Here is a 21,738-nt window from a genome sequence, read left to right as displayed (position 1 = left end):
CTGGTCCACACTGTCATCTCCTGCTCACATACTGTCATTTCCTGGTCACACTGTCATCTCCTGGTCATCACACTGTCATCTTCTGGTCACACACTGTCATCTCCTGGTCACATTGTCATCTCCTGGTAACATACTGTCATCTCCTGGTCATCACACTGTCATCTCCTGGTCACATACCGTCATCTCCTGGTAACATACTGTCATCTCCTGGTCCTCACACTGTCATCTCCTGGTCACACACTGTCATCTGGTCACACTGTCATCTCCTGGTAACATACTGTCATCTCCTGGTCATCACACTGTCATCTCCTGGTCACACACTGTCATCTCCTGGTCACACTGTCATCTCCTGGTAACATACTGTCATCTCCTGGTCATCACACTGTCATCTCCTGGTCACATACTGTCATCTCCTGATCACACTGTCATCTCCTGGTTAGACACTGTCATCTCCTGGTCATCACACTGTCATCTCCTGGTCACACAATGTCATCTCCTGGTCACATAATGTCATCTTGTGGTCACACACTATCATCTCCTGGTCACACTGTCATCTCCTGGTCACACACTGTCATCTCCTGGTCACATAATGTCATCTCCTGCTCACATACTGTCATTTCCTGGTCACACTGTCATCTCCTGGTCATCACACTGTCATCTCCTGGTCACATACTGTCATCTCCTGGTCACATACTGTCATCTCCTGGTAACATACTGTCATCTCCTGGTCATCACACTGTCATCTCCTGGTCACATACTGTCATCTCCTGGTCACATACTGTCATCTCCTGATCACACACTGTTATCTTCTGGTCATCACACTGTCATATCCTGGTCACATACTGTCAACTCCTGTTCACATACTGTGATCTCCAGGTCTCATACTGTGATCTCCTGGTTACATGCTGTCATCTCCTGGTCACACACTGTCATCTCCTGGTCACATACTGTCATCTCCTGGTCATCACACTGTCATCTCCTGGTCACATACTGTGATCTCCAGGTCACATACTGTCATCTCCTGGTCACATACTGTCATCTCCAGGTCACATACTGTCATCTCCTGGTCACACACTGTCATCTCCTGGTCACATACTGTCATCTCCAGGTCATATACTGTGATCTCCTGGTTACATGCTGTCATATCCTGGTTACACACTGTCATCTCCTGGTCACACACTGTCATCTCCTGGTTACATGCTGTCATATCCTGGTTACACACTGTCATCTCCAGGTCACACACTGTCATCTCCTGGTTACATACTGTCATCTCCTGGTCACACACTGTCATCTCCTGGTTACATGCTGTCATATCCTGGTCACACACTGTCATCTCCTGGTCACACACTGTCATATCCTGGTTACACACTGTCATCTCCTGATCACACACTGTCATCTCCTGGTTACATGCTGTCATATCCTGGTCACACACTGTCATATCCTGGTCACACACTGTCATCTCCTGGTCACATACTGTCATATCCTGGTTACACACTGTCATATCCTGGTCACACACTGTCATCTCCTGGTCACATGCTGTCATCTCCTGGTTACATGCTGTCATCTCCAGGTCACATACTGTCATCTCCTGGTCACACACTGTCATCTCCTGGTCACACACTGTCATCTCCTAGTCACACACGGTCATTTCGTGGTCACACAGTGTCATCTATTGGTCACACACTGTCATCTCCTGGTCACACACTGTCATCTCCTGGTCACTAATCCTGGTCACACACTGTCATCTCCTGGTCACATACTGTCATCTCCTGGTCACACACTGTCAAATCCTGGTCACACACTGTCATCTCCTGGTCACATACTGTCATCTCCTGGTCACATACTGTCATCTCCTGGTCACACACTGTCATCTCCTGGTCACCCTGTCTTGCAATGTCATGTAACAGCATGCCTGGTTTCAGCTGATGATGAGTATGGCGGCATCCCAAAGGCGGTGTTTCGGATGTCAGCTCTGGAGGAGCTGTACCTGGAGTACACCGCCATCACTGCCATCCCAGTCTACATGTGTCGCCTCGTCAATCTGCGCGTGCTCAGCCTCGAGCACTGCCCCCTGCTGGAGAGCTTGCCTGGGTCACTCGGTCACCTCCCCAACATGAAGAGTAAGTCTTACTCCTGCCCTCACTGCATGCTAGATCAGGAGGAAGGCTTGCTGACAAAACTGTTGACAATCTTGTACGAATATCTCATATTGTCAACACTGACTGTTGCTTACCATTACCGAGGCAAAGATTAATAGTATCCCCTCTTGAGGGAACAGTTAGGAGCATCACTAGGAGCCAGTTTAATGTATTTAGATAGGGTGTCCATGTCCATAGGGTGTCCAATCTACAATACTCAGGTGGCTTAAAATGTGAAATGACCACAAACATGGCCTCAACTCTAACAAGGAGAATGTTGATTCACATGTGACAATTTTACTTGCAGAATTAGACTTGATTGGTTGTCCCTCCTTGAGAACCCCACCCAATGAGGTTGTGAGTCGTGGCTTTGAGCCCGTCAAGGCATATCTGAAACGACTGGCTGGAGGCTTCAGAGCGTGCCGCAGAACCAAGCTGATGCTGGTGGGGTTGGGAGGTGCTGGCAAGACAAGGTAGACCACTCTTCATCCCCTTCATCAATACTGAAGACCCGGGTATCGAATCCCCACATGGGTACAATGTGTGAAGCCCTTTTCTGGTGTCCCCCGCCGTGATGTTGCTGGAATATTGCTAAAAGCGGCATAAAACCAAAACTCAGTCAGTCAGTCATCAATACTGTAATTAGAACCCTCTATCAATGGGTGTGATGTAGGATATAGTGCCCAGTACATATAGGATATGGTGCCTAGTAGAATAGTAGTATAAGTTGGTACCCAGTAGGTATAAGATATAGCACCCAGTAAATATTGGATATGGTGTCTAGTAGAATAGTGCTCAGTAGGTATAAGATATAGCACCCAGTAAATATTGGATATGGTGTCTAGTAGAATAGTGCTCAGTAGGTATAAGATATAGCACCCAGTAAATATTGGATATGGTGTCTAGTAGAATAGTGCTCAGTAGGTATAAGATAGAGCACCCAGTAAATATTGGATATGGTGTCTAGTAGAATAGTGCTCAGTAGGTATAAGATAGAGCACCCAGTAAATGTGGATATGGTGTCTAGTAGAATAGTGCTCAGAAGGTATAAGATAGAGCACCCAGTAAATATTGATATGGTGTCTAGTAGAATAGTGCTCAGTAGGTATAAGATATAGCACCCAGTAAATATTGGATATAGTGTCTAGTAGAATAGTGCTCAGTAGGTATAAGATAGAGCACCCAGTAAATATTGGATATGGTGTCTAGTAGAATAGTGCTCAGTAGGTATAAGATAGAGCACCCAGTAAATATTGGATATGGTGTCTAGTAGAATAGTGCTCAGTGGGTATAAGATAGAGCACCCAGTAAATATTGGATATAGTGTCTAGTAGAATAGTGCTCAGTAGGTATAAGATAGAGCACCCAGTAAATATTGGATATGGTGTCTAGTAGAATAGTGCTCAGTAGGTATAAGATAGAGCACCCAGTAAATATTGGATATGGTGTCTAGTAGAATAGTGCTCAGTGGGTATAAGATAGAGCACCCAGTAAATATTGGATATGGTGTCTAGTAGAATAGTGCTCAGTAGGTGTAATCATGGCAAGATTCCCACTTAGTTTGATATACTTGTAATCACACTTTCTTAGCAAAGTACAGATGCTAGTTCTTTTGGGGATTGACTCCCATGCGTGATTAGAACCCAGATTACTAGCACACAAAGTCAGCTGAAAAATGCAAGTTGTAGATTGGAAGAAACATTGGAAAAATGGAAACATTTGAATCATGAAATTTCCAAAACTTTGTTCTATTACTGTGCTAGATATTCTCATAGGATTGACTACATTGAGACAGATTTTGCGAGTACATTTCTTGAAAGAGATTTGCACTCTAAGCAGCTTAGTACAGAAGTTCTGGGAAATAAAGAGCTTGATGAATCGTCTGCAGTTGAAATTGTTAGAAAGACACCTCAGTACAGCAATGATCAAGTAGGCATACCTTCTAGATATGAAACACAGAGGTTACCAGATAACTATGAGATGGCTTTATCTTGTCTTCTGACAAGAAACTGTCCCAGGATAAAGAGATGGCTAGAACCCATATTTCAGTTATTTACAAGAACGATACATCATTGCAAGGAGGTACATGAGGGTAAATGGCGTCTACTTACATCATTGCAAGGAGGTACATGAGGGTAAATGGCGTCTACTTTGGTTTCCAGGTGTCGGTCCAGACTTAGCTATTACTGAATCTTATGCTTCTGAAAAGTGTCAGTGAGTTTCACTCAATGTCATAATACATCCTGGACAATAATTGAAGACTGATATTTTTTGGGAAGCAGTCTATAGCACTTGTTTGTGACATCTCAGAAATATACCTACATATTGAAGTGAAACCTGAGGATCGTAAATACCTAACGTTTCTATATATGGCGATCCATGAATTCAACTGAAGAAACGCAAGAGTTCAACATTGTGTTTGGTTTGACGACTGGGATAGATTTGTATGATCATTCAGTTTGGCACACATCAGGTATGCATCTGGGTTTTCAATCATTGGATACATATGAGGAATTACTGTTAGAATTTAGGGCACAGAAGGTGAAGATAAACAGAATTCCCTTAGTGAAAACACCAGGAGTGTCTGGATAGCAGAGATGATAGCAGGTCAGTTTTGTATGAATGGTCCTGTAGACATGTAGAGAAAAACCTCAAGAATATGTTCTCAGAAATTGCAGGGATCTTTGATCTGCTTGTATCCTTGACACCTTTCTCCTTTGTAGGGAAAAGAGATGTGGTAGCAGGTTTCAGCTGGAATGAAGTCCTTGATCTGCTTCTGAAACTTAGAACTTAATTCTTAAAAGTCAGAAAGGGTTAGATGAAGTTCAAGAGTTGAGGAGTTATGTAATATCAGAGTACCACAGTGCATCAGAAAGAAATCTAAATTAGAAAAGGAAACATTCGATGTGTTTGTAGCTGGCATCGACATACCAAACTTGCCAAAGCAGCCAAGTGTCAAGTCGTTAGGCTCCTTTTCAATCTGTTAATTCCAACAATGGAATGGATAGCAATCCTAGATGTCATGTTGTCAGTTTCTTCAGTGGCGGTGTTCCAGATGGCCACTCTAACACCCAGTTTTAGTGCGACAGTATAAATTTCTATGCTGGATAAAGGCAGAGTAAAATGACAGTGGAAATATGCTCCATCTCCTTTAAACCTGCAGATATACTTGCCACAGGCACAGCGATAGAGAACATAGACTTGCCACAGGCACAGCAGTAGAGAACATAGACTTGCCACAGGCACAGCAGGAGAGAACATAGACTTGCAAGACAGAAGCTGGGTGAAAAGAATTACTGTGAAACATGACCATAAATCTGGTTAATATGCAATAGGTACAAATCAAACTATAGCTGCACTCTCCTCAAGAGTTTACTGCTCATGAACAAATTCAAGCATGTGAGACAGAATGTGCTTTTTGTCAAAAATACTGAAAAGAGGCAAAAGGCTAAACCAAGATCTCAGATTATGGCTCCACTTCCAAAGTTAAGGGAGAGCTATTCACTGACAGCGTTTTCATAAGTTGGAGTGGATTACTATACATCTGGGATCTGGCACTTTCTCAGTGCAGATTCTGGTTCAGTCCCATCTGGGATTTGAACCCACACTCAGAGTCTTGCTGACCTTAATAAATTAACTCTCCATGACCTTGAAACATTAACTCTTCATGACCTTGATAAATTAACTCTCCATGACCTTGAAACATTAACTCTTCATGACCTTGATAAATTAACTCTTCATGACCTTGAAACACTAACTCTTCATGACCTTGATAAATTAACTCTTCATGACCTTGAAACATTAACTCTTCATGACCTTGATAAATTAACTCTCCATGACCTTGAAACATTAACTCTTCATGACCTTGATAAATTAACTCTTCATGACCTTGAAACATTAACTCTTCATGACCTTGATAAATTAACTCTCCCTGACCTTTAAACATTCACTCTTCCTGACCTTGAAACATTAACTCTCCCTGACCTTCAAACATTAACTCTTCCTGACCTTTAAACATTACGTCTTCCTGACCTCAAAGCATTAACTCTCCATGACCTTGAAACATTAACTCTCCCTGACCTTGAAACATTAACCATCCCTGACCTTGAGACATTAACTCTCCATGACCTCAAAACATTAACCATCCCTGACCTTGAAACATTAACTCTCCATGACCTCAAAACATTAACTCTCCATGACCTTGAAATATAAACCCCTTGTGTTCTTCAGCCTTCTGAAGGCTCTCATGAGTCACAACAAGAAAACAGAGGGGACGAAGGGAGAGGATATCACAGACGGAATAGTCATCCAGCCTTGGACGGTGAAGACTGATGATGATATAGAAATCACCTACAACACCTGGGACTTTGCAGGACAAACCCTCTACTATAACACACACCAGGTACATAACCCTCTACTGTAATACACACCAGGTACATAACCTCTACTATAACACACACCAGGTACATAGCCCTCTACTATAACACACACCAGGTACATAACCCTCTACTGTTATGCACATCAGGTACATAACCCTCTACTGTAACACACACCAGGTACATAACCCTCTACTATAACACACACCAGGTACATAACCCTCTACTGTTATGCACATCAGGTACATAACCCTCTACTGTAACACACACCAGGTACATAACCCTCTACTGTTATGCACATCAGGTACATAACCTCTACTGTAACACACACCAGGTACATAACCCTCTACTATAACACACACCAGGTACATAACCCTCTACTGTTATGCACATCAGGTACATAACCCTCTACTATAACACACACCAGGTACATAACCTCTACTTTAACACACACCAGGTACATAACCCTCTACTGTAACACACACCAGGTACATAACCCTCTGCTGTAACACAAACCAGGTACATAACCCTCTACTATAACACACACCAGGTACATAACCCTCTACTATAACACACACCAGGTACGTAACCCTCTACTATAACACACACCAGGTACATGGCCTCTACTATAACACACACCAGGTACATAACCCTCTACTGTAACACACACCAGGTACATGGCCTCTACTGTAACACAAACCAGGTACATAACCCTCTACTATAACACACACCAGGTACATAACCCTCTACTATAACACACACCAGGTACATGGCCTCTACTATAACACACACCAGGTACATAACCCTCTACTATAACACACACCGGGTATATTCACCTCTACTATAACACACACCAGGTACATAACCCTCTACTGTAACACACACCAGGTACATAGCCCTCTACTGTAGCACACACCAGGTACATAGCCCAGGTACATGTTGTTACCGAGTAGACATTCTTTGCCTCCTGTTATAGCAATGTAGTCCTATTGTGTCCCAGTTATAACAGTGTAATCATGTATTATAACATACCCTATTTTCTCCAGTTTTTCCTATCCAAGAGAGCTGTGTACATCTTGCTGTGGTCAACGCTTCCAAGGGTTCGAGCATGCTGGTCTGGACTTCTGGCTCAGCTCCATTGCTTGCCACGCTTCCCAAGACACCCATCTTAAGTGGTTGGCACCCACTGTGATCAAGTGCTGAATCTTACTTAAAAGGACAGGGGTATGTTGAACCGAGAGAGAGAGAGAGAGAGAGAGAGAGAGAGAGAGAGAGAGAGAGAGAGAGAGAGAGAGGAGAGAGAGAGGGGGGGAGGGAGACTCAGCTGCTCCTTGCAAAGGTGTGAGGATGTACCCAAGTCGGCTGTTCATTACAGGTACCAAAGGCTGATATTCCTGTTTCGGAGCTCACCAGGAGATATCCACAGATTGCTGGCTTCCATTTCATCAGCTCGGTCACAGGCATGGTGAGTATCTAGTGTTGTAAGCACCAAAGGTGGCCAGGTAAGGTGAGAGGAAGTAGGTGTCAAATTTAGTCAAAACGGCATCAGAGCAATTCTGGTGGGTCATCAGAGCTATTCTGGTGGGTCATCAGAGTTATTCTGGTGGGTTTATCAGAGCTAATAGGGGAAGACATCAGCTCAGGCAGCTAGTATAGTAGACCTCAGACATAGCGAAGGAAACTTCAGAGAAAGCGGTGTAGACATCATGCATAGGGAACATTTAGCAGAGAAATCTGGGTAGACATAGCCGGGGGAAACTTCAGAGAAATCTGGGTAGACATAGTTAGGAAACTGCAGAGAAAGTTGGGTAGACATAGCCGGGGAAACTTCAGAGAAATCTGGGTAGACATAGTTAGGAAACTGCAGAGAAAGTTGGGTAGACATAGCCGGGGAAAATTCAGAGAAAGTTGGGTAGACATAGTTAGGAAATTTCAGAGAAAGCTTGGTAGACAAAAGACATAGCTAGGGAAACTTCAGAGAAAGCTGGGTAGACATAAGACATAGCTAGGGAAACTTCAGAGAAAGCTGGGTAGACATAAGACATAGCCAGGGAAACTTCAGAGAAAGCTGGGTAGACATCAGACATAGCTAGGGAAAGTTTAGAGAAAGCTTGGTAGACATCAGACATAGCTAGGGAAACTTCAGAGGAAGATGGGTAGACATCACACATGGCCAGGGAAAGTTTAGAGAAAGGCGGGTAGACATCAGACATAGCTAGGGAAACGTCAGAGAAAGCTTGGTAGACATCGGACATAGCTAGGGAAAGTTTAGAGAAAGCTGGGTAGACATCAGACATAGCTAGGGAAACGTCAGAGAAAGATGGGTAGACAAAAGACATAGCAAGGGAAACTTCAGAGAAAGGGGGGAAACATCAGACATAGCTAGGGAAACTTCAGAGAAAGCTGGGTAGACATAAGACATATCTAGGGAAACTTCAGAGAAAGCTGGGTAGACATAAGACATAGCTAGGGAAACTTCAGAGAAAGCTGGGTAGACATTAGACATAGCTAGGGAAACTTCAGAGAAAGCTGGGTAGACATAAGACATAGCCAGGGAAACTTCAGAGAAAGCTGGGTAGACATAAGACATAGCTATGGAAAGTTTAGAGAAAGCTTGGTAGACAAAAGACATAGCCAGGGAAACTTCAGAGGAAGATGGGTAGACATCACACATAGCCAGGGAAAGTTTAGAGAATGGCGGGTAGACATCAGACATAGCTAGGGAAACGTAAGAGAAAGCTTGGTAGACATCAGACATAGCTAGGGAAAGTTTAGAGAAAGCTGGGTAGACATCAGACATAGCTAGGGAAACGTCAGAGAAAGATGGGTAGACAAAAGACATAGCAAGGGAAACTTCAGAGAAAGGCGGTAGACATCAGACATAGCTAGGAAACTTCAGAGAAAGCTGGGTAGACATAAGACATAGCTAGGGAAACTTCAGAGAAAGCTGGGTAGACATCAGACATAGCTAGGGAAACTTCAAAGAAAGCTGGGTAGACATAAGATATAGCTAGGGAAACTTCAAAGAAAGCTGGGTAGACATCAGACATAGCTAGGGAAACTTCAGAGAAAGCTTGGTAGACATCAGACATAGCTAGGGTAACTACAGAGGAAGCTGGGTGAGGTAAGAGATGCGTCATCAAATTCATATTAGTGATCAAATGTGATCAACGGTCAGATGCATGGCATTGGTCAAGTGTACTCAATCAAATGTAGCAAATGGTCAAATTAAGTCAGAGGACAAATGAAATCAGTGATCAAACTTAGAGCTCATATGTTATCTGTGGTCATTGGCATGTCAGTGTTGAAATGTGTTCAGTGTTGAAATGTGTTCAGTGGTCAAATATATATCAGTGGTCAAATGTATATCAGTCAATGGTCAAGTGAGTATGAGTGATTAAATATAGTCAGTGATGAAATATAGTCAGTGATTAAATGCTTATCAGTAGTAAAAAATTTTGTCAGTGGTCAAGTGTTTATTAGTGAAATGAAATCAGTGATCAAATGCATATCTGTGCTTAAGTACATACCTCAAATGGGGTCAGTGATCAAATGTATGTATGTGATGAAATGTATGGCAGTGTTCAAATGCATGTCAGTGATCAAATGCATGTCAGTGATCATATTGGAGTCAGTGATGAAATGCATGTCAGTGATCATATTGGAGTCAGTGATCATATTGGAGTCAGTGATCATATTATTAGTGGTGTGATGATTCATCGACGCATCAATGCATCAATCCATGGGCAGGCGATACAGTGAATCGATACAAAGTTTCACATTGTTGTATATCCCGACACGATACATCAAATGGCCAATGATACATCAATGTTTAACTTTGAATATTGCTGAATCACGATATCTGTCAACATATGCTGTTTTTAAAATCAGCACAAATTTCGTTCTATTATATGACTGCAGTGAGAGCACCCAGCAACATGCACATATTAAAGATGTCTTTGATCTATGTTTTTTTTGTTAAATAACAGTATTATGGTTTTGTTTGTTTTGTACTTGTTTTTTTAAAAAAGTGCCTAATGTAACTGTTTTCAAATTAAAGTTTCTTTCATTTAAACATTGTTTTTGTTTGGATATTTAGGTTTTTAGGTAGGTGTTAGAATTTAAGGTTTTAGTATCTTGATACGTGTCGTATCGCAATCCTTATATCGGGATTCGTATCATATCGCAGCTTCAGTGCACAATACTTTAGCAATATATCAACACGACTAAAATTTTAGTATCGTGATATATCGTATCGCAGGTTGCCTGCCAATACCAGCACTACATATTATCATATCGCAGGTTGCATGCCAATATCAGCACTACATATTATAGTCAGTGAACATATTGGAGTCAGTGATCATATTGGAGTCAGTGATCGTTTGTTTTCAGGGCGTGGCTGATTTGGAGAAACAGCTGTTAAAAGTCACCTTGGAGCAGAAGAACATGGGTGAGAAGATACCGCAAGTGTGGTTGAACCTGGAGAAGAAGATCCTGGCGTAAGGCAATCTAGAGACACTCCTCATACACGTTAAGTGTGAATCTTTTCACTTAATGTAAAATGTGAAATAATGTCAAATAGGAGTTATGGAAAGTTAAATGACTAAAGAGTTTTGATTGAATTCTTGTTACATTTGCTAGGGCACGTTCATCAACCAGTATCCTCAAGTGGGAGGTCATCAAGGAGTATGGCATGGAGGTCGGCATCTACGATGAGAAAGATGTAAGTACTCTTATCAAGTTAGCTACATGTTTGGAGTTTCAAGTCATGTATTTATGCATCATGCCTGACAAGTCAAAGAATAGCAACTTCTCAATACCCATCCGTCTTCTACTTAGATTTTCAAACATTCTGTAAATTCCTGAATCTCATATCAACTACACAGCTTCTAATGATCTGTGAAAGAGGCAGTAGGTTTGATCTTCAGTGAGACAAGTCCCATAACCACATCAGTATCAACTGCTAGGCTTATTGATGCTTAACTTGCAGCATGTTTATTGGGTAATCATCTAAACATGTCTTCTCCAACATTGTTAACACCTGTAAACTACTCAGTACCTACACAGATACTACATAGTACCCACACAGATACTACTCAGTACCTATACAGATACTACTCAGTACCTACACAGATACTACATAGTACCCACAGATACTACTCAGTACCTACACAGATACTACATAGTACCCACACAGATACTACTCAGTACCTATACAGATACTACTCAGTACCTACACAGATACTACATAGTACCCACACAGATACTACTCAGTACCTACACAGATACTACATAGTACCCACACAGATACAACTCAGTACCTATACAGATACTAGACAGTACCTATACAGATACTACTCAGTACCTACACAGATACTACTCAGTACCTACACAGATACTACATAGTACCCACACAGATACAACTCAGTACCTATACAGATACTACACAGTACCTATACAGATACTACTCAGTACCTACACAGATACTACTCAGTACCCACACAGATACTACTCAGTACCTATACAGATACTACTCAGTACCTATACAGATACAACTCAGTACCTATACAGATACAACTCAGTACCTATACAGATACTACTCAGTACCTATACAGATACAACTCAGTACCTATACAGATACTACTCAGTACCTATACAGATACTACTCAGTACCTATACAGATACTACTCAGTACCTATACAGATACCACTCAGTACCCACACAGATACAACTCAGTACCCACACAGATACTACTCAGTACCTATACAGATACCACTCAGTACCCACACAGATACAACTCAGTACCTATACGGATACAACTCAGTACCCACACAGATACTACTCAGTACCTATACAGATACAACTCAATACCTATACAGATACGGGGCGGTGGGGTAGCCTAGTGGTTAAAGCGTTGGTTCGTCACGCCGAAGACCCGGGTTCGATACCCCACATGGGCACAATGTGTTAAGCCCATTTCTGGTGTCCCCCGCCGTGATATTGCTGGAATATTGCTAAAAACGGCGTAAAACTAAACTCAGTCAGTCAGCCTATACAGATACTACTCAGTACCTATACAGATACAACTCAGTACCTATACAGATACTACTCAGTACCTATACAGATACTACTCAGTACCTACACAGATACAACTCAGTACCTATACAGATACTACTCAGTACCTACATAGATACTACTCTGTACCCACACAGATACAACTCAGTACCTATACAGATACTACTCAGTACCTATACAGATACTACTCAGTACCCACACAGATACAACTCAGTACCTATACAGATACTACTCATTACCTATACAGATACTACTCAGTACCCACACAGATACTACTCAGTACCTACACAGATACTACTCAGTACCTACACAGATACTACTCAGTACCTATACAGATACTACTCAGTACCCACACAGATACTACTCAGTACCCATACAGATACTACTCAGTACCAACACAGATACAACTCAGTACCTACACAGATACTACTCAGTACCCACACAGATACTACTCAGTACCCATACAGATACTACTCAGTACCTACACAGATACTACTCAGTACCTATACAGATACACAGTTGAAAAATGCCACTCTATTGCAGATTAAAGAAGCAGTGCAATTCCTTCATGAGCTTGGCACTGTTCAGTACTTTGACAATGACTTCCTCCGAGACCAGATCGTCATTAACCCCCAGTGGATCGTCAACGTCATGTCCTGTGTTGTCTCCGTCAAAAACTCCCCTATCCAGGTTGGTTCCAACTGACTTATTACATTCACCCTGAAAATACCATGGTGAGTGAAGGTCATGCTGTTGTACGAGTGAAGGTTGTACTGTTGTACATTCACCCCAATGTACTGTGGGGAGTGAAGGTCATACTGTTGTACATTCACCCTGAAAATACTGTTGGGAGTGAAGGTCATGCTGTGGCGCATTCACCCTGAAAATACTGTTGGGAGTGAAGGTCATGCTGTTGTACATTCACCCCGATATACTGTGGGGAGTGAAGGTTATACTGTTGTACATTCACCCCAATGTACTGTTGGGAGTGAAGGTCATACTGTTGTCCATTCACCCTGAAAATACTGTAGGGAGTGAAGGTCATGCTGTGGCACATTCACCCTGAAAATACTGTGGGGAGTGAAGGTCATACTATTGTACAATCACCCCAATGTACTGTGGGGAGTGAAGGTCATACTGTTGTACATTCACCCCAAAATACTGTTGGGAGTGAAGGTCATGCTGTTGTACATTCACCTCGATATACTGTAGGGAGTGAAGGTTATACTGTTGTACATTCACCCCAATGTACTGTGGGGAGTGAAGGTCATGCTGTTGTACATTCACCCCAATGTACTGTTGGGAGTGAAGGTCATGCTGTTGTACATTCGCCCCGATATACTGTGGGGAGTGAAGGTTATACTGTTGTACATTCACCCCAATGTACTGTGGGGAGTGAAGGTCATACTGTTGTACATTCACCCCAATGTACTGTGGGGAGTGAAGGTGATGCTGTTGTACATTCACCCCGATATACTGTGGGGAGTGAAGGTTATACTGTTGTACATTCACCCCGATATACTGTGGGGAGTGAAGGTTATACTGTTGTACATTCACCCCAATGTACTGTGGGGAGTGAAGGTCATACTGTTGTACATTCACCCTGAAAATATTGTTGGGAGTGAAGGTCATGCTGTGGCACATTCACCCTGAAAATACTGTTGGGAGTGAAGGTCATGCTGTGGCACATTCACCCTGAAAATACTGTGGGGAGTGAAGGTCATGCTGTTGCACATTCACCCTGAAAATACTGTTGGGAGTGAAGGTCATACTGTTGTACATTCACCCAAATGTACTGTGGGGAGTGAAGGTCATACTGTTGTACATTCACCCTAAAAAAACTATTGGGAGTGAGTGAGTGAGTGAGTGAGTTTAGTTTTAAGCCGCACTCAGCAATATTCCAGCTATATGGCGGCGGTCTGTAAATAATCGAGTCTGGACCAGACAATCCAGTGATCAACAGCATGAGCATTGATCTGCTCAATTGGGAACCGATGACATGTGTCAACCAAGTCAGCGAAACTGACCACCCGATCCCGTTAGTCGCCTCTTACAACAAGATAGTTGCTTTTTATGGCAAGCACATGGGTTGCTGAAGACCTATTCTACCCCGGATCTTCACGGGTCTATTGGGAGTGAAGGTCATGCTGTGGCACATTCACCCTGAAAATACTGTGGGGAGTGAAGGTCATACTGTTGTACATTCACCCCAAAATACTGTTGGGAGTGAAGGTCATGCTGTTGTACATTCACCCCAATGTACTGTGGGGAGTGAAGGTCATACTGTTGTACATTCACCCCAATGTACTGCGGGGAGTGAAGGTCATACTGTTGTACATTCACCCCAATGTACTGTGGGGAGTGAAGGTCATGCTGTTGTACATTCACCCCAATGTTCTGTGGGGAGTGAAGGTCATACTGTTGTACATTCACCCTGAAAATACTGTTGGGAGTGAAGGTCATGCTGTTGTACATTCACCCCAATGTACTGTGGGGAGTGAAGGTCATACTGTTGTACATTCACCCCAATGTACTGTGGGGAGTGAAGGTCATGCTGTTGTACATTCACCCCAATGTACTGTGGGGAGTGAAGGTCATACTGTTGTACATTCACCCTAAAAAAACTATTGGGAGTGAAGGTCATGCTGTGGCACATTCACCCTGAAAATACTGTTGGGAGTGAAGGTCATGCTGTTGCACATTCACCCTGAAAATACTGTTGGGAGTGAAGATCATACTGTTGTACATTCACCCCAATGTACTGTGGGGAGTGAAGGTCATACTGTTGTACATTCACCCTGAAAATACTGTGGGGAGTGAAGGTCATACTATTGTACGTTCACCCCAAAATACTGTTGGGAGTGAAGGTCATACTGTTGTACATTCACCCCAAAATACTGTGGGGGGTGAAGGTCATGCTGTGGTACATTCACCCCAAAATACTGTTGGGGTGAAGGTCATGTAAGAATTGAATGTCAGTTTGTGTGTTTTGCACTGAAAATGAAGCGATGTCAAAGCGTTGTTCAAACTCTCGTGTGTGAAGTCATAGGAGTTTGAACAACGCTTTGACATCGTTCATTTTTCAGTGCAAACACACAAACTGACATTCAATTCTTATAATTTCATACTTTGAAGTTTACACATACGTTTTTCACCCTCTTCTCCATGATCAGTGTTTACAGTGATGTACAGCGATGTTTCTATACTTGGCGATATTTTACACATGTATCCCAACCCTTGAAGAAATAGTTCTCAAAGTATTCCTTAAAATATTAACAACAAATTCGTCATTAGGTTTGAAACTACTTTAATAAGTATAACATCAATAAAATTATCAAACAGAAACAAATATCAATATCAAGTTTAACAAACTGTCATTGTAGCTTTACATTCTGACGGATTCATTTGACCGCGTAATGATACACTGACCCGACTTCGAGTTGTTAAAGCGGCGCGCGCTAATGGAAGCAGATCTCGTTGTTGAATTCTATTTATTTGTGATTGTTTATCGTGGAAATTTATGGAGCAGTTGTTAAACACACCACGGGCAGAAAACCGCCAGACGAACCTGCAAACTGTGAGAGATTGAACTCTTGTGAAAACGAACAATTTTCGGATATTGGAAATCAGTTGGGTAGTGAAAATTGCCAAAATTGGGGCGACTTGAAACAGGTTCGGTCGCGAAATTGGCATCACCGCTTGCAGCAAGGTCATTGGGGTTCCTTTGAAACCGGCTGAATTTTGAAAGTTAGGGCACTTGTCGGACGCGTTGTCAGTGAGATTTTGCAAAACTGTGCTCAGTTGGTGTTTTTTGCCATTCGAAATGGACCTATTGTATGAACGAATACTGGCTTCGTTCCTGTGGCCAGATAAATACATGATGTGCCTCAATTCAAAATTCAACGTTTGCATCAGCAAGTGCCTGGATGGCTGTTGCTCGGACACAGTGTGGGGTGTATACGTGACTGAGGCCACATTCCTTTGACACTGTTCGGATTATTTGACCCAGTTGGCGCTCGGACATGGGTTTTCCCGAATACCAAACTGGGTCATTAAGCGTGGCATTTGATTTTGGAATGCAGAATAACTTGTCTGCTTGTGGTGGCAATTTGGAAATCAACAATTTCTGATTAGCAACAGGGCATCGAGATGTATCGGACGCGTACATATGTTTATCAGGAGTGTTGTTCAACGGATTATGGAGCCCTCCCTGAGAAGTTTTCTGAATGGTCTCGTGAGTAATAGCCGCTGCATACTCCTACCCTCATCATCAACACGAAATTCAAACGAATCCGGCTTTAGTTGACTGTGAAATTCTAAACCTCTGGATCACGAAATGGATTGACAGATCAAACCAACATTTGTAAAGTGAACAAGTTGGAGATTCATGGTCAAGATAAGCTTGAATTTTAACCATATCACCATTGTCAATAACCGGCTTGTGTTTAGTTGGTTTTGACTTTCCTTCCTTGAACAGAAGCTTTTAATTTTCCATTGAGCAAGTCGTTTGCTCTCTGGAATTCTCTGTCTTTGACAATGTCAATTGGACGACCAGCAGTCGGAGGTGTCTGTTCAAAGCTGCTCTCAGATTTTTCAAAGTGTTGCGATGGTAATCCTCGGACGAGGAAACTGTGTTAGCCTTGCCATTGGATACTTGTGGGCGTGTCTCGGCGTAAAAACTCCTCAGGAGATCGGCCAATGCAGTAGGAAGGATAGTTTCCCAATTCACCTGGATATTCCTCGTTTGGAATGACCAATCTGTAACAAGTTTTAAAAAAGGTACGTGGTTATTGCTGTTTCTTGTGGGTTGTCATTTGGGGTGTCATATTTGTGGATATAGGTATGATGTATACTTTCTCATTGTTGTATTTTCAGTTTAAGTTTGACGTAAGCATTGCAAAATTTTAGAATTAATCTATAATTTAGGCCTAATCCATTGATGTAGGGTTACAAGGGATTATTGTACTTAGTCACAATGTAGGTCTACTGTGTAGAAGTCCCCACCTTGTATTTTTCATTGTCGACTGGCTGTGGGGTTGTTGTTCAAGGCTTTGAAGTTTTTCTTCCGAAGAAATTACAAATCTTGAAGTGGATGTGGCCTTTGAGGACCGATTTTGTCATCAGTGGTCACGCAGGCGTTTCCATTTTATGATCTGGTCATTTAAGATCGAATCCGCAGATGTAGGACAGGTCCCCATCAGTCATCTCGAAAATAGTTGCTCAAGATTCACATCTTGCAAAATTCCATATCCACAATATTTGCGGTGCCAATAGAAAATTGCCATAGTCGATTTCCGATGTTGTCAGCCATGACTTTGCAGTAGCAGACAACAAACGAAATAAAAACATTGTTTTTAATAAAGAAAAATTAAAAATATTATTTTATTTGATTTATTAACTTTGTAATATACAAGAACAACTGAGTGATATGTAGAAATTAAAAGGAGTGTGAATACAAATAATTGTTATTTTGTTTACGTGAAGCTGGACAGAGAGTATCCTGGGAAAACCGGAAAGTAGTTCCGCAAAAGTTCACATGACCTAGATCGGCTGGAAAAACGTTCACACACGTATGAACGATTTGAAGGGTTCAAGAGATATGAACCTTGAATTTTAGATCACATGACCGCTCTCTCAACCAACCAACGTTCGGGAATCTGTGTAAAATTCAAAGCATGAAATTATACTGTTGTACATTCACCCTGAAAATACTGTGGGGAGTGAAGGTCATGCTGTTGTACATTCACCCTGAAAATACTGTTCGGAGTGAAGGTCATACTGTTGTACATTCACCCCGATATACTGTGGCGAGTGAAGGTCATACTGTTGTACATTCACCCTGAAAATACTGTGGGGAGTTAAGGTCATGCTGTTGTACATTTACCCCAATACACTGTGGGGAGTGAAGGTCATACTGTTGTACATTCACCCTGAAAATACTGTTGGGAGTGAAGGTCGTACTGTTGTACATTCACCCTGAAAATACTGTTGGGAGTGAAGGTCATACTGTTGTACGAGTGAAGGTTGTACATTCACCCTCAAAATACTGTGGGGAGTGAAGGTCATTCTGTTGTACATTCACCCGGATGTACTGTGGGGAGTGAAGATCATTCAGTTGTACATTCACCCGGATGTACTGTGGGGAGTGAAGGTCATTCTGTTGTACATTCACAACGATATACTGTGGGGAGTGAAGGTCATACTGTTGTACATTCACACCGATATACTGTGGGGAGTGAAGGTCATGCTGTTGTACATTCACCCTAAAAATACTGTTGGGAGTGAAGGTCATACTGTTGTACGACTGATGGTCATACTGTTGTACATTCACCCCAAAATACTGTGGGGAGTGAAGGTCATACTGTTGTACATTCACCCCAATGTACTGTGGTGAGTGAGGGCATGCTGTTGTACATTCACCCTGAAAATACTGTAGGGAGTGAAGGTCATACTGTTCTACGAGTGAAGGTCATACTGTTATACATTCACCCCAAAATACTGTGGGGAGTGAAGGTCATACTGTTGTACATTCACCCTGAAAATACTGTTGGGAGTGAAGGTCCTACTGTTGTACATTGTTGGGGAAGTGAAGGTCATGCTGTTGTACATTCACACCGATATACTGTAGGGGAGTGAAAGTCATTCACCCCAAAATACTGTAGGGGAGTGAAGGTCCTACTGTTGTACGACTGATGAAGGTCATACTGTTGTACATTCACCCCAAAATACTGTAAGGAGTTGGGAGTGAAGGTCATACTGTTGTGAAGGTCACACTTCATTCACCCTGAAAAATACTGTTGGGAGTGAAGGTCATTCTGTTGTACATTCACCCGGATGTACTGTGGGGAGTGAAGGTCATACTGTTGTACATTCACACCGATATACTGTGGGGAGTGAAGGTCATGCTGTTGTACATTCACCCTGAAAATACTGTGGGGAGTGAAGGTCATACTGTTGTACGACTGATGGTCATACTGTTGTACATTCACCCCAAAATACTGTAGGGAGTGAAGGTCATACTGTTGTACATTCACCCTGAAAATACTGTTGGGAGTGAAGGTCATACTGTTGTACATTCACCCTGAAAATACTGTGGGGAGTGAAGGTCATACTGTTGTACATTCACCCTGAAAATACTGTTGGGAGTGAAGGTCATACTGTTCTACGAGTGAAGGTCATACTGTTGTACATTCACCCCAAAATACTGTTGGGAGTGAAGGTCATACTGTTGTACATTCACCCTGAAAATACTGTGGGGAGTGAAGGTCATGCTGTTGTACATTCACCCTGAAGATACTGTGGGGAGCGAAGGTCATACTGTTCTACGAGTGAAGGTCATACTGTTGTACATTCACCCCAAAATACTGTAGGGAGTGAAGGTCATACTGTTGTACATTCACCCCAAAATACTGTTTGGAGTGAAGGTCATACTGTTGTACATTCACCCTGAAAATACTGTGGGGAGTGAAGGTCATACTGTTGTACATTCACCCTGAAGATACTGTTGGGAGTGAAGGTCATACTGTTCTACGAGTGAAGGTCAGTTTGTTGTACATTCACCCCAAAATACTGTGAGGGAGTGAAGGTCATACTGTTGTACATTCACCCTGAAAATACTGTAGGGAGTGAAGGTCATGCTGTTGTAGATTCACATACCCAGCACTACCATGTTGTCTATTACAGGAAGATGCAGGTCGGTTCAGCCACAAGTTACATTAGTGATGTCTGGAAGGATTATCCCCCTCACTCCACCAGTGGCTGCTGCAGTTAACTGAGGAGTTTGACCTGACCTTCCCACTACCAAAGAACCAGTCAACATGGTGCCATGTCTCCTGCCCCCAGAAGAACCATCAGAGGTAACAATGTACATCATCCTCAGGAGAAGTAGCACACTTCTTCATCACCCTCAGCAGAGGTAGCACACTTCCTCATCATCCTCACCAGAGGTAGCACACTTCTTCATCACCCTCACCAGAGGTAGCACACTTCATCAGCAGCAGAGGTAGCACACTTCATCAGCAACACACACTTCATCAGCTTCATCAGCAGCAGAGGTAGCACACTTCTTCATCATCCTCACAAGATGTAGCACACTTCATCATCACCCTCACCAGATGTAGCACACTTCTTCATCATCCTCACCAGATGTAGCACACTTCTTCATCACCCTCACCAGATGTAGCACACTTCTTCATCACCCTCACCAGATGTAGCACACTTCATCATCATCCTCACCAGATGTATCACACTTCTTCATCTTAATCAGCAGAGGTAGCACACTTCATCAGCAGCAGCAGAGGTAGCACACTTCTTCAGCATCCTCAGCAGATGTAGCACACTTCCTCATCATAATCAGCAGAGGTAGCACACTTCTTCATCATAATCAGCAGAGGTAGAACACTTTCTCATCATCCTCACCAGAGGTAGCACACTTCTTCATCACCCTCACCAGATGTAGCACACTTCTTCATCACCCTCACCAGAGGTAGCGCACTTCATCATCATCCTCACAAGATGTAGCACACTTCTTCATCACCCTCACCAGATGTAGCACACTTCATCATCATCCTCACAAGATGTAGCACACTTCTTCATTATAATCAGCAGAGGTAGCACACTTCAGCAGCAGCAGCAGAGGTAGCACACTTCTTCATCATAATCAGCAGAGGTAGTACACTTCTTCATCATCCTCAGCAGAGGTAGCACACTTCATCAGCAGCAGCAGAGGTAGCACACTTCAGCAGCAGCAGCAGAGGTAGCACACATCTTTATCATCCTCACCAGATGTAGCACACTTCTTCATCACCCTCACCAGAGGTTGCACACTTCTTCATCACCCTCACCAGAGGTAGCACACTTCTTCATCATAATCAGCAGAGGTAGCACACTTCATCATAATCAGCAGATGTAGAACACTTCTTCATCATCCTCACCAGAGGTTGCACACTTCATCATCAGCAGCAGCAGAGGTAGCACACTTCATCGGCAGCAGCAGAGGTAACACACTTCTTTATCATCCTCACCAGATGTAGCACACTTCTTCATCACCCTCACCAGATGTAGCACACTTCAGCAGCAGCAGCAGAGGTAGCACACTTCAGCAGCAGCAGCAGAGGTAGCACACTTCTTTATCATCCTCAGCAGAGGTA

The 21,738-nt window shown here is 42.7% G+C and overlaps 1 pseudogene; it reads left to right on the top strand.

Moving 5' to 3' along the window:
* Nucleotides 1-1,928: 1,928 nt before the first annotated feature.
* LOC124260500 overlaps nt 1,929-21,738 on the top strand; it is a 72,549-nt pseudogene continuing 52,739 nt past the window's right edge.

This window comes from Haliotis rubra, unplaced genomic scaffold (assembly GCF_003918875.1).
Source record: "Haliotis rubra isolate DU_JTF1 unplaced genomic scaffold, ASM391887v1 Scf766, whole genome shotgun sequence".
Taxonomy (NCBI): domain Eukaryota; kingdom Metazoa; phylum Mollusca; class Gastropoda; order Lepetellida; family Haliotidae; genus Haliotis; species Haliotis rubra.
The sequence above is the reverse complement of the archived record's forward strand: the minus strand, read 5'-3'. Positions and strand labels throughout refer to the sequence as shown.